Here is a 13,825-nt window from a genome sequence, read left to right on the forward strand (position 1 = left end):
CAAACCCTAAGGTTTAATAGATATTTGTTGATATTAAGGAGGATCTATCTAATATCAATCCCTGCTAGCCTCGACACCAATGATATTGGTGTCGAGGCTAGCTGGTGAACGGACGTGCTATCGGAGAGCTCCTGAGAGATTTGTGATTTTTGTTGATTTATTGGTGTTTTGGATTCAATTTAATGGACTTAAGTGTGTAATTTTGGTATATTATTGGAGCTTTATTAGCGTGGTTAGTGTACTAAAGTGTTTTATAACATAATCTATGTCGGGAAGTTGCCGCTAGATGAATTCGTAATGTGTAGTGTTCGTGCAAGCTCCAGATAAGATAAGTATCATTTTCTGTTAACGATACAAATTACTTAATATTGTGTAGTTTTGTTTTGTTTGCCTTGCATATTTTAGTGCGCCTATTTTTGGTGTGTTATAACGTATAATTTGACAAAACATGTTGCAAATAAGGATGGCACCTGTGCGAAGGAAAATGACGGCCAGTAATGAAGGTTCGCCATCGTTATAAAAGAACGGTAGCATAAAAGAAATGAGTCAGTGTACTAGCTGTGAAATGTACGCTTTGCGGAGTGCGGTCGGAGTGTGGTTAGATGATAATAAAGGATTGAATGTGTGTAGAAAATGTAGGGAGAATGAGGAATTGAAGTGTATTTCGGATCGTGAGTGTGGTATTTTTGTCAACCTTCAGAATGAAGGAAACAGGGATATGACAAGAAACGGCAAGGTTGTACATGAAAATTGTGAGAGTGTGAATGTAGAAAGTGTGAATGATAGTATAAATGGTTTCTCAGAGAACAAAAAAGACGAGATAGATGCATTGAGTGAGATCGCGTTGTTGAATAGTGCGATAGAAAGAGCAAAACAGCAGCTAGAGTGCATGAACAAAAGTAGACTGAATGAACCAACCAATAATAAAAGGTATGATAGGAAAAATAGACGTATGAATGTGAACATGAACAAAATGAAGGATAGAGTGCTGTATGGAGACTCGTTAGTACGAGGTGTGTTAGTAGAGGATTTGACAAAATCGTACCAACCTGGTGCAACCATAAAGGACGTAACTGCGTCTATTAGAGAGCAAAAGGAAAGGGTGGAAGAAATGATTGTTGTGGCAGGTACGAATGATTTGAAAGGAGATAAAATGGAAATGATAGAAGACCTGAATGAATTGTTTGAGGTAGCAAAAGAAAAGAGTGAGAGAGTTAGAATGATTAGTCTTTTGCCACGGTATGGCAGTGAAATGTTTAAAAGGAGGGCTATAATTGCGAATGACTTTATGCGTGGGTTATGTATGACGAGTGGTGTGGAATTTATGGATGTGTGGAGTGAGTTTGATGGGTGAAAGGATCTATATAAGATGGATGGCTTGCATTTGAATGGTTACGGTGTAAGAAGACTTGAGAAAGTGTTGCTGAATGTAGTGGATGTGCAAATTCAGGGAAACTAGATTTGTTAGGGGGGGGGAGTAGAGATATGGAGGCAGTTGAATGTAAGAATGAATATAATATGCCAGAGCAAATAAGGACAACAAATCTGAGTGGGATAGTTAATATAAGGCATCAAGGTAGGGTTGGGGCTAATAGGGGTCTTAAATTCATGTACACTAATACTAGGAGTATTAGGAACAAGAAGGAAGAGTTTTTGGCCATGGTTGGCACTTCCAGACCACAGGTTATAGGTATTAGTGAAACATGGCTGACTGTAGATGATATAATTAGTGGGATTGAATGTGATGGGTATAGTGTGTTCAGGAATGACAGAGAGAATAAAATGGGGGGAGGAGTATTGTTGATGATAGCTGATGAGCTCCAGCCAAGGAGAATAGAAGATGAATTGCAGGATAGAGAAAAGAGCACATTTGAGGCCATTTGGTGTGAGATTGTGACTAGCAGAACTAAATATACAATTGGGTGCTGCTATAGACCAGGTGATGGAAAAGATGGTGGTGACAGTATGCACAAGCAAATAGAAGAAATGGGTGGAAGGAGGGTGATTATTATGGGAGATTTCAACTATGGTCGCATTGATTGGAGTGAGGAGAGGACACACGGGAGGAAAGAACTAGATTTTATGCGGTTATTAAGGGATAACTATCCGCGACAGCATATAATGGAAAATACTAGGGGTCAGAGAGTGCTTGACCTAGTAATTACATCTGAGGATTTGGCTGTAACAAATATGACCACATTGCCACCAATCGGTGAGAGTGATCATAGGGTCTTAACTTGGGAGGTGGCTAAAGGTGTAGAATTTTCAATTAAGACAGGGTACATGTAGAATTATCGGGCTGGAAAGTATGACATGCTTAGGAGTTTGATTGGTTCAGTGCCATGGCATGTACAACTGCAAGGACTAGAAGTTGATAGTGCATGGGAGGTAGTTAAGAAGTGCTTGCATGAAGCAATGGCTGACTGTATACCTAGAGTCCGAATAATAAATCAAGTAGGGGTTAAATGGATGAATAACACCATTAAGCTTGAGTTGCAAAAAAAGAAACAACTATGGAGGGAATTTAAGGAGAAGGGTGACCGGCAGGCACATGAACGGTATAAAGCGCAGGCCAGAAGGGTAACGAGTGTGGTAAGAAAAGCAAAAAAGGATTACGAAAGAACATTGGCCATGCAGGCTAAAGAGAATCCTAAACAGTTTTTTAGATATGTAGCAAGTAAAAGGAAAAATGTACATGGCAGATTGATTTTAAAGAATGCTGATGGTAGGGAGGTAACTGAATCAGTTGAGATAGTTGAGTTACTGAGTGAGCACTTTGCAAAAGTATATCATCCAGGTGGTGACATTGCAGAAACGAATAAACCAGTAGATTATACGGGAATTGTGGTTAATGAAGTCGAGGTGAGTAGTCTATTGCATAACCTCAATGTCAATACATCTGTGGGATTGGATGGTATACCAGCTCGTGTTGTACGAGAAGCAGCTAAAGAATTGTCAGTACCCTTGACCATTTTGTTTAATTTGAGTCTCGGGTCTGGGTTAGTCCCGAGCGGGTGGAAAGAGGGGAAAATAGTTCCACTGCATAAAGGTGGTTCCAAGACTGCTGTTGTAAATTACCGACCGATTAGCATATCAGGAATCATTGTCAAGGTCTTAGAGAAATTAGTCAAGAAAAGAATACAGGTTTGGATAGATGAAAATGGGATATTGTATGGGGGACAACATGGTTTTGTGAAGGGTAGATCATGCCTCAGTAACTTGCTCACGTTTTATAAGACAGTGACGGCTAAATTGGATAGGGGTAATGGGTTTACAGTGATACTACTGGACCTTGCCAAGGCCTTTGATAGGATACCACATGGAACCCTAATCAGTAAACTGGAGCAGATGGGTATAGATATAGGGTTGGTGAGATGGATAAGAGGGTGGTTGAAGGAGAGATATCAAAGAGTGGCTTATTCGGGAGTGGAGTCTAAAAGACGTCTTGTGACTAGTGGAGTGCCACAGGGCTCTGTTCTTGGACCACTGCTTTTCAATTTGTTCATCAATGATATTGGAAAGAATCTGAGAGGAAGTTTTCACTTGTTTACTGATGATGCAAAGTTGGGTAGAGCAATTGTGAGTGCACAAGATGTCAAAATTTTACAGGATGATTTGGATAGTTTGGAGGACTGGGCTAGGAAAAATGGATGTGAATTTAATGTGGCAAAGTGTAAGGTTATGCACTTTGGGGTGAAAAGAATAGCAGCAGTATATCGCATTGGTGGAATCATACTCCAGGAGATTGATGAGGCCAGGGATTTGGGAGTGTTGGTGGATAGGGAGTTGAAGTTTAGGGGGCACATTGCAAAAGTAACTAAAACAGCTCATCAAATCACTTGGCTTCTGAAAAATACTTTAACATGCAGAGACGAACAAGTTGTTGTTCCTCTGTATCGAGCCTTGATAAGACCCCATTTGGACTTCTGTGCCCAGCTATGGGCACCAGGGTTTCTTCGTGATGGGGAGGAAGTGGAGAGGGTCCAGAGACGAGTGACCAAGATGATAGCAGGTCTGTGGAATGAACCTTATGAGAATAGGTTGAAGAATTGTGGGTTGCAGAAATTGGAGGATAGGCGAAGGAGGGGTGATATGATTGAGACATTCAAATTACTGAAGGGTTTTTATAAGATTGATCCAGAAGATATTTTTGAAAATATGACTGGTGGTGGGAGGACTAGGGGCCATGCATGGAAGCTGGGCAAGAGCATGGTTGACAAGGGTGTTAGAGCTAGGTTCTTTACTTGGAGAGTGGTAAATGAGTGGAATAAGCTTCCAAAGTCTGTTGTGGGTGCTACAACCGTGAATGAGTTCAAGGCAAGGTATGATAGATACTGTGTGAATGTTGAATAGTTGTTCTTGACATGATGTTAGGGCCTCCCTCGATGAGTCTGTCGACTCCTTGGAGTTTCCCGGAACAATAATAATAATAATAATAAACAGCCAGAGGTTTAGCTGTTAGTTGTACTTGAATGTCAGTATCAAAAAGATAATACTTTGAGCTGATATAGCATCCTGGAAAAAAAAAAAATCTACAACAAGAGAGACTTAAAAGTGATTCTGTTATGAAAAGCTATTCAGTATAAATAGCTTTCACACCTCTAACTCATCTGCCTCTATTATTTTGTCCAATCTCCCTTGGCATCCAGTGACCAATTAGCTCTGGATGCTAAGAGAGACTGGACAAAAAAACAGATGAATTAGAGGTATTGAAACCATTTACATGTGCCTGAAATGAATACAGCAGTCAGAATGGATGGGATATTAGTATAGATGCTACATAAGTATGCAAGAGAGTTAGATACATCTAATCTTGAGTCAGAACATACAAGATTTCTAATGAATAGAAGAACACACCTTTGGTGTGGGGTGGGGGATTGGAGCCTACACCTGCTACAGAGCCTCTGCTCCAAATATATTGAATAAAAAGCTATGGACCACATAGATCCAATGCCTAGAGCCATCCTATTTCTGGGAGATATAAATACAGAAATCTGGTCCTCCAAGTTGGGGGTTGGTCAATGGGCTGACATTCCATACTTGTTAAGGAACATGGAAAGAAAAGCCTCAAAATGGACAGACTAAAATAGTATGACTCAAGAAGTGGCTACTGAATTATGATTTCCAGACATGGAATAAAGGACATTATAAAGTTTGCATACTATCCTCACTGCTCTTCATCTATGTATCAAATTATGAAGAAAACCTCATACCAAAATTAGTGATTTCAAACTCACCTCTTTACCAGATATTTCAAGAATTTGCTCTGGACACCAAAAATTGTCACACCACTGCAGGCCACCAATAGACTAACAGTGTCATATACCAAGTGATGAAAATCACTCACCATCTAAAAATCTTAGATAGCTGATCCTTGTATGATCCTTTCCTTCATGGATTACATAGTGATCACAATTCATTGCAAAAATTATGGAAAAAATTACCATGTTAGAGAAAAACTTCAGTTTAATATAAACCAAAATAATTATTTGATGTTTTGACCTTCACATTAAGGTCATCATCTGGAGTACAGCATATATATATACATACACAAAGAAACAAGCTGCACTACAATCTACGTGGTATGCTAAATTGCACTGATTTGGTCAACTGTTAGAACTACTGGTCTAACCTCTTGTGGAAAAAAAAAAACCTTACTACATCAACACTAGAGTCCTGTTAATATTATCTATTTGGTTACAAAAATAAAATTAAACCAAGCAGCATGGATGTTGGCCAATAAAACCCGAAGAACTAAGTGGGCTGAATGTGTGCTAACCAAATTCTTAGGATTTTTATGCTACCATTATTGTTAAGATTAGGATAGTTAATCAAAATTTCATGGGCTTCATTAAATTTGCATCCATACCAGGTTTTTGTATGATGTCAAGAACAGGTACTTGCCAATCAATTTGGTGTAGGGTATTCTCTGAGAGGCCTGCTTCACCAAAGTTGTTAAATTTAATGTATCTTTTTTTTTTTTTTTTTTTTTAAACAGATAGGGATTGTAAGTCCAGTTTCCCCAATATAAGGTACGTTACAGGTGCAATATATACAATAAACTCCAGGGTGAGCCAATGGGGGAGAGAGGATCATTAGATTTGAATATATTTTTTAATTTCATAGGTGGTTTAAAAATGGCCTTAAGATTATAAAGGTGTAGAATTCTATTTGAGCCTCCATAGCTCAGTAGGTACAGATGAAGCCCTTTGGTCAGAAAGACCAGGGTTCGATTCCCATCCATGACGTGAGGAACCTTTATTCGGTCTCTTTCCATCAAAGGTGAGTTAGCCAGTCTCAAACAGAGGTAGATGGTTTTTTTCTCCCAGAAACTCTGGTTTTTCATCCCTCAAAAACAGACAAACTGGCCAGTAGAACACATGCAATTTACAGACAGGAATACTTGGCAGCACAAACTGCCTTATCCTCCTATTACAGTTAGGAAATCCAAGGATACTTGGAAGGCTATGGGTGCTTAAGTGCCTGTTAAAGCCACTGATGGATGGAGAATTATATTTACTTTTTCTGATAATCCTTTGATGTACGGAATAGCTATGGTTTTACTATAATCTATATTATATGTATTTTTTGATGAAGTTTTATGAAGAACTTTATTGACAGTATTTTTGCACTCATTCACCAAGTAAAAAACTTAGTTCTAACACCCTTACTAAGTACACTCTTGCTCAGTTTCCATGGATGGCTCCCAGTTCTCCCACCACCACACCTGTTCTGAAAAACCTGTGGCTCTGAATTAATCTTGTAAAACCCCTCAGTAATTTCAATGTCTCAATTGTATCACCCCTTTTCCACCTATCAGCCAGTTTCTGTAACCCACAAAAATTCAACCTGTTCTCATAAGGTTCATTCCATAGACCTGCTACCATCTTGGTTACTTGCCTCTGGATCCTCTTTACCACCTCCCCATCACCAAGAAACCCTGATGCACAGATCTGCATGCAGTAGTCAAGATGGGGTCTTATCAAGCTCGATAAACAGGAACAATAATCTGCTTGTCTCTGCTCGTCAAAATATTCTTCAGTAACCAAGTGATCTGATGAGCTGCTTTAGCCACTTTTGCTATGTGCCCCCCCCCATAACTTTAACTCCCTATCCACTAACACTTTCAAGTCTCTGGCTTCATCAATGTGGAATGCTGCTGATAATCTTTTCACCCCAAAATGCATAACCTTACACTTTGCCACATTAAACTGACATCCATTCTCCTTAGCCTAGTCTGCCAATCTATCCAAATCATCCTGCAAAATTTTGACATCACATGTATTAACTATTGCTCTACCCAACTTTCATCATCAGCAAATAACTGAACAGTTCCTCTTAGATCTTTCCTATATCATTAATGAACAAATTAAACAGTAGCAGTGTAAGAACATAATCTCTCCATCAATCACCCTCCTATTCATCTCACCAACCCTATATCCATCTCCAAGTACTGAAGTTTACTGATTAGAATTCCATGTGGTATCTTGTCAAAGGCCTTTGCAAAGTCCAGCAGTATCACTGTAAACCCATTACCCAATTCAGTTGTCACTATATTATAAAACGTAAGCAAGGCATGATCTACCCTTCACAAAACGATGCTTTTCCCCATAAGTATCCCATTTCCATCTATCCATTCCAGTATTTTGCTCATGACCAACTTCTCCAATACTTTGACAATGATTCCTGATATGCTGATTGGTCAGTAATTTGCTACAGCAATCTTGGAACCTCCTTTATGAAATGGAACTATTTTCCCCTCTTTCCACCCCCTCAGGACTAACCCAGAGCTGAGACTTAGATTAAACAATATGGTCAAGGGCACTGACAATTCCTTTGCTGCTTCATGTGAAATCCCCTCATGGCTATGGCATTCCTGTAATCTTTTTTTGCTTTTAATGATATTTTTGTGGAGAATCTCATGAACTGTTTTTTTTTTTTTTTTTTTTTTTTTTTTTTTTTTTTTTTTTTTTTTACATAAACGTCTGGCTAATAATCTCATATTCTTTATTCAGCACCTGCTCACCAGAAAAAATTGTTAGAGCTGTGTTTAAGGGTGCTGATGACCCCTAGTTTTTGTTGGATGGTGGCATGAATTTTTATGCATGTATTGGCCTGTATTTGTGTGTAGGTTTGCAGTAGACCATGAAAAGGCAGCCTGAGGGAAGACGTATGACAATTGTGTCTAGAAAAGGAAGAGAGTTATTGTTTTACTTAATTATAATTAAAGTAATTACTTTAATACGTGTTTTTATCTCCATAAATTCTTCATCATAATTCTTCATTCTCTGTGATGTAATGCTGCCTGATTTTACCCTAATTTTATATTATTCACATGCTGCTCGTCTTCTCCATCCTCTATCATGCTTCTCATCTCCTCTCTCTCATCCACTCATTTGTGACATAACACTGCCAAAGTCTGTTATGCTAATTTCAATATCACCAAGTTGTTCCCATTTTCTACATTTTAATCAGACATGCAATCCCCGGCTTCTCAACTGCCACATTTCTAACTTCCAGGATGCAAACATGCCACAAGCACTGTATACCAAAAAATCCTGTGATATGTAAAATATAATCCTTAAATGGTATAGACTAGGCAATAACATATTGGCAAATTGAATTGTAGTTGCCACCATTAATCAAATACTGAACAAAGAAAACTAACTATACAAAAATATCACATTACAGTACAAATTCAACAAGCACACACAATTCACAAACTCTACCTGCCCCCCATACTTTAAAGCAAAAACTCAGATAAATTATAATGAAAATTTATCTTTTTATTTTTTTTTTCCACTGCACCTTGTAACACATCAAACTATAACTTTGCCCTCTGGCAGACTTTTTAAGTTTCAAATTTAAAAAGTACAGTTATGCAAAAGTTTGGCATTATCCCACTGGCCTGTAATTAGTACTGTCAATACCACATTGAGCCAAACCAGATTTCTGAAGCTTAAAAATCTGCATACAGCTATGATCTTCTGAAATGTTTTTTCATTGATCTTCCCATTTGACAAAAACAAGATAACTTGCACGAGTATGGAAGTTGATCAACACAAGGTCGCAGCAAAGATGACAGTTTGTCTTTTGGATCAGGTAAGAGACCATGTCAGCAGAGTTAATTATGGTCACATAGGATAGAGGGATAAGAGTATTTCATACATTGATTATGTGAGATAGGATCATAGCCTAGAGACTGGAAGTAGTTCGTTTTCATACCATTACACAGAAAGGAGATAAGAAGAATTGCCAAAAGTATTATTATTATTATCTGAGACCTCCAGGGAGTCAAGGGCTCATCAAGGGAGGCTGAAAATTACCCAACCCAGCTATCATACCTTCCCTTAAATTCATTTACACTAGATGCACTCACTACCCCTAAGGGAAAATTATTCCACTCACTCACTGCTTTCTCTAGGAGAAAAATTTAGCTCTTACCCCTTTCTTAACTGAGAACAACCTTAACTTCCATGGATGCCCCTGTATTCTCCCCCCGCCTTCCATATAATGAAAAATTTCATCATTTGAAATGCTATAACACCCATTCCAAAGTTTATACACCTCTAGTTAACCAGAGTCTGCAATCCACATACTCGCAATCTGTTCTCATAATCTAAATCCCATAATTCGGATATAATCTTTGTAACTCTTCTTTGCACCCTTTCCACAGCTTCTTTATCTCCTTGGAACCCAGGAGACCAAATCTGCACACAGTAATCCAGGTTTTAAGATTTTATTAAAGATCATTCTAAATTGGATTGAGGCAGAGATGCCTGAGGAACAAGCAGGTTTTAGGAAAGGTAAATGTACCAGAGATCAGAGCCTTTGGCTTAGACAACTCATAAAAAAATACAAAGGGGCAGACTTCCTATGGTATTGTGTTTTGTAGACTACTATAAAGCTTTTGACAAGGTTCAGCATGTGAAATTGTGAGAAAGTAATAAAAATAATAGGTTTCCTCAACAAACTATCATGTACATAGTAACTTGTACAGTGAGCAAGAAGCCATGGTAAGAACAGGTGTTGGATTAAATGATTGGCTTCAGGTTGGAGAGAGAGTTAGGCAAGGATACCTACTTTCTCATTTGTTTAGCATCTATGCTGAGGACATTATGCATGTAGCATTGGATGAGCTTAAGATAGGAATTAGAATAGATGATGGTAGATTGATCAGTAATACAGTACTACTTTTTTAATGACAAGAAAGAAATAAGACCAATTTTTGACAAAGTTAACGAGATTAGTAAGAACAGAGGATTCAGGTCAATCTAAGCAAGACAAAGATTATGGTTCTCAAAGGAAATACAGACAAGGAAGCTCCTGAAAAACAAATGTACCTTAATGGAGAAAGAATTGAGGGAGTGGAAGCCAGCAAGTTAGAGTATCTAGGATCCATTATTAATATAAAAAACTGCTGTTCAGAAGACATCAGAAGATTAGGAATGGCCAAAACAACAGTTCAGAAATTGACTGTTGTTTTGGCTAAACAAGTTTAGGATTTTGGATGCTGTTGCTTTTTTCCAACAGCAATTTATGGATGTGAGACTTGGAACTTAAAGAAGTCTAATAAGAAAAGGATAGCTGCTTTAGAGACGTGGTGTTAAAGAAGACTGATGAGGATATCATATACTAAAAGACAGATAAACAGATGGGTGTTAGTAAGAATTGGCACCTTAAGGATATCCTTAAGGCTCCTTAAGGATACTGACAGAAAAAATTTGAAATACCTTGGACACATTGAAAGGATGGAAGGAGGACTTCTCAAAACAATAACAGAAGATAAAGTTCCTAGATAAAGAGGAAGGGTCAGACTGTCAATGAGATGGATGGGTGATGTGTCTGGAGTGACTGATTTTCAGAGTTGAAGCTTCCATAAAAGCATACACAAGGACTGGTGTGGCACATCACTGAGCATCTGAGTGACCATATGGTATATGTGGATGTCCAATGAATAGATGGTTGGAAGAGACTATGAATTTAGATGGATTTGAAGATGAGAATGAGTTGGAATATCTTCAAATTTTTTGTCGCACATTCAGAAAGGTCATTATAAGGAATTGGAGTTCTGTAGACTTTTTGCTTTCTTTAGAGAATGTTGAGAGAAACTGTCAGTCATTTTATGTGTAATTCTTTGATTATAGCCATTTAATAGGGCTGTTTGAGAGTTTAGTACCTATTGAAGAGACTTATTTTGGTCAAATGAGAAGATATCAATTGCAAAACATTTCAGAACACCAGAACCACATCCAGCTTATCAAGCCTCATAAATCTAGTTAGGCTCAACACTAGACACATGATCTTGTGGGATAACACCAAACTTTTTATTTTTTTTTTATATAACTTTACTTTTAAATTCCAACATTTATTTGAAGAGAGAGCCGAATCCCTATTTCATTAAATGAATAACTTTTTTCATCATCATCATCAAATTCCTGACATGTACCCTCAAGGGGTGCAGGATATGATAGTACTACATGAAAAATTTACATCATTACTAACTTCCTATCTACAATTTTCCTCTAAATCAGTCTATTACTTGTCAAGACTCCAATATTATCATTATCAGATCTTATATTTCTATTGTCTAAGGCACATTGTACCATATCAATCCACCTATATCTTGGTCTTCCTCTGGATCGTTTTCCTGCCAACCTGGCAGAGAACACTTGTTTTGCTAATCTTTCCTTGCCCATTCTGTTTAAGTGACCATATCACCTGAGATTAGCTCTGCTAATGCACTCCTGGATGCTGACAATGTCAACTTCTTTCCTAATATCATCGTTTTTAATATGATATTGCCATTGATGCCATCTGTTCACGCCTCTAATCTTTCTCAGGACTCTCATATCTGCGGTCTCTAGTCTTTTCCCAAGTGTTTTACTTCTGACCCAGCTCTCAGATCCATAAGCTAAAACTGGTTTGAACACTGTCTTGTATACAGCCAATTTAGTGTTCCAACTATTTTCTCTCTTATTCCATATGAATTTATTCAACTGACTTCCTACCATACCAGCTTTGTTGATTCTGTTGTCTATTTCCATATTTAATTTACCATCTTCACTAAAAATTGTCCCTAAGTAGCTGAAATGTTTTACTTGTTCCACAGGTTCCCCATTCACAACACAGTTGACATTTTCAACAATTCTACCTATTTTCATTGTCTTTTTAATGCTGACCTTCATACCATATCTATTACAACAGTTATTCAATTTAGTCAGGGAATCTTGCAAACTAGTAGTGGATTTATTCAGAAGTATAACATCATCCGCATAAAGCAAAGAACTGACATTAACATCTCCAATTCTAATATCATGTTTAATACCACTTTCCTTCATAATGTGATCCATATAGATAATGAATAACAGAGGGGATAATGTACATCCTTGTCTCACACCAGATTTAACATTAAACCATCTTCCTGTACGTCCTTCAATTCTAACTGCTGACTTACAACTCAAATAAAGACTAAGTATTGCTTGATATAATGCCCCATTGACACCATATAACTGTAGCATATTGAATAGCTTCTCTCTTGGCACCTTGTCATATGCCTTTTCCAGATCGACAAACCTTAAATACAGATCTGTTATATTCCCATGCTTTCTCGACTATTTGTGGTAAAGTGAAGATATGATCCTGACAGTCTCTATTTGGCATGAATCCAGCTTGTTCTTCACCAAGCTTTTCTACCACAATTCTTCTCAACTGTTTCTCAAGTATACTAGAATAGATCTTGCCAGGAACACTCAGTAGGGAAATACCTCTGTAATTCTCACATTCGGTTTTATTTCCATTTTTATATATAGGCACTATTAGAGCTCTACTCCAATCATCAGGAATTCGACCCTCTGTTCAGGCTTTCTGAACTATGCAGTGCAGCCACTGTTAGACTTTTATACCACCATACTTCAGCATTTCTGGTCGAATATCATCTACTCCTGCGGCCTTTCCACATTTCAAGCCTTTGATGGCTTTTTCTACTTCAAATAGGGATATGTATTCCTGACTGTATGCCTGTTGAGTGTTTTTTACCACTGCTATCACTACTTGTTTCATTTAGCAATTTTTCGAAGTAATTACTCCATACTTCAAGGATATCTTTTTTTCCTGTTTTCATGTCACCTTTATCATCTCTAACTCCCTTTACAGCCCTCTTTCCTCCATTTCTAAGCTTCTTCAACAACCTCCAGAATATCTTACCACCTTCTTGATATTTATTTTCTATGTTCTTGCCAAAGTCCTCCCATGACTTTTGTTTAGCTAGTTTTACACAATGTTTCGCTTTCTTACATTTGTCTCTGTATTCTCTAAGAGCACAAGCTGACTTATTTGCCAGAAACTTTTGATATGCTTTCTTCTTTTACTTCACTGCCTCTTTAACTTCCTGTGTCCAACATGGAGTCCTGATTTTTCTATCCTTGCAGACAACCTCACCACATGCCTCTCTGGCTGAATCAATCAGGGTTTTCTTCAAGGCTTTCCACTGAATCTCCAAGGTTTGGTTCCTGTTCTCAAACTCTTTCATTTTTTCTTCAATAATCTTTGTGTATGTTAGTTCACATCTGAGAGCTGCTCAACTTTTATTCTCTTTAAAAGTTTCTTACATGTTATTCTTTTCAATATGAAATTCAATTTTATCCTGCTCAAGACTAAATAGTGATCGCTTCCAATTTCAAATCCTCTGTACACTCTGGTGTCCTGCTCCAGGGAGAAAACATCACTATCAACAATAATAGTCAACAACATAGCCAATGAGACTTTTCTTATTCCTTGTCTCTTCTCTCCATGTCAATTTGTGCACATTTTTATGTTGGAACAT

General features: G+C 37.8%; 1 protein-coding gene across 1 annotated transcript in view; it reads right to left on the bottom strand.

The window, feature by feature from the left end:
• Positions 1-13,825, bottom strand: part of LOC150096531 (T-cell activation inhibitor, mitochondrial-like) — a 106,403-nt gene that overhangs the window by 18,732 nt on the left and 73,846 nt on the right. The gene's annotated exons all lie outside the window — the stretch shown is intronic.

The sequence above is a fragment of the Typopeltis vanoorti genome, chromosome 18 (genome assembly GCF_054136105.1).
Source record: "Typopeltis vanoorti isolate ZY-2024b chromosome 18, IOZ_Tvanoo_1.0, whole genome shotgun sequence".
In the NCBI taxonomy this organism is placed as follows: domain Eukaryota; kingdom Metazoa; phylum Arthropoda; class Arachnida; order Uropygi; family Thelyphonidae; genus Typopeltis; species Typopeltis vanoorti.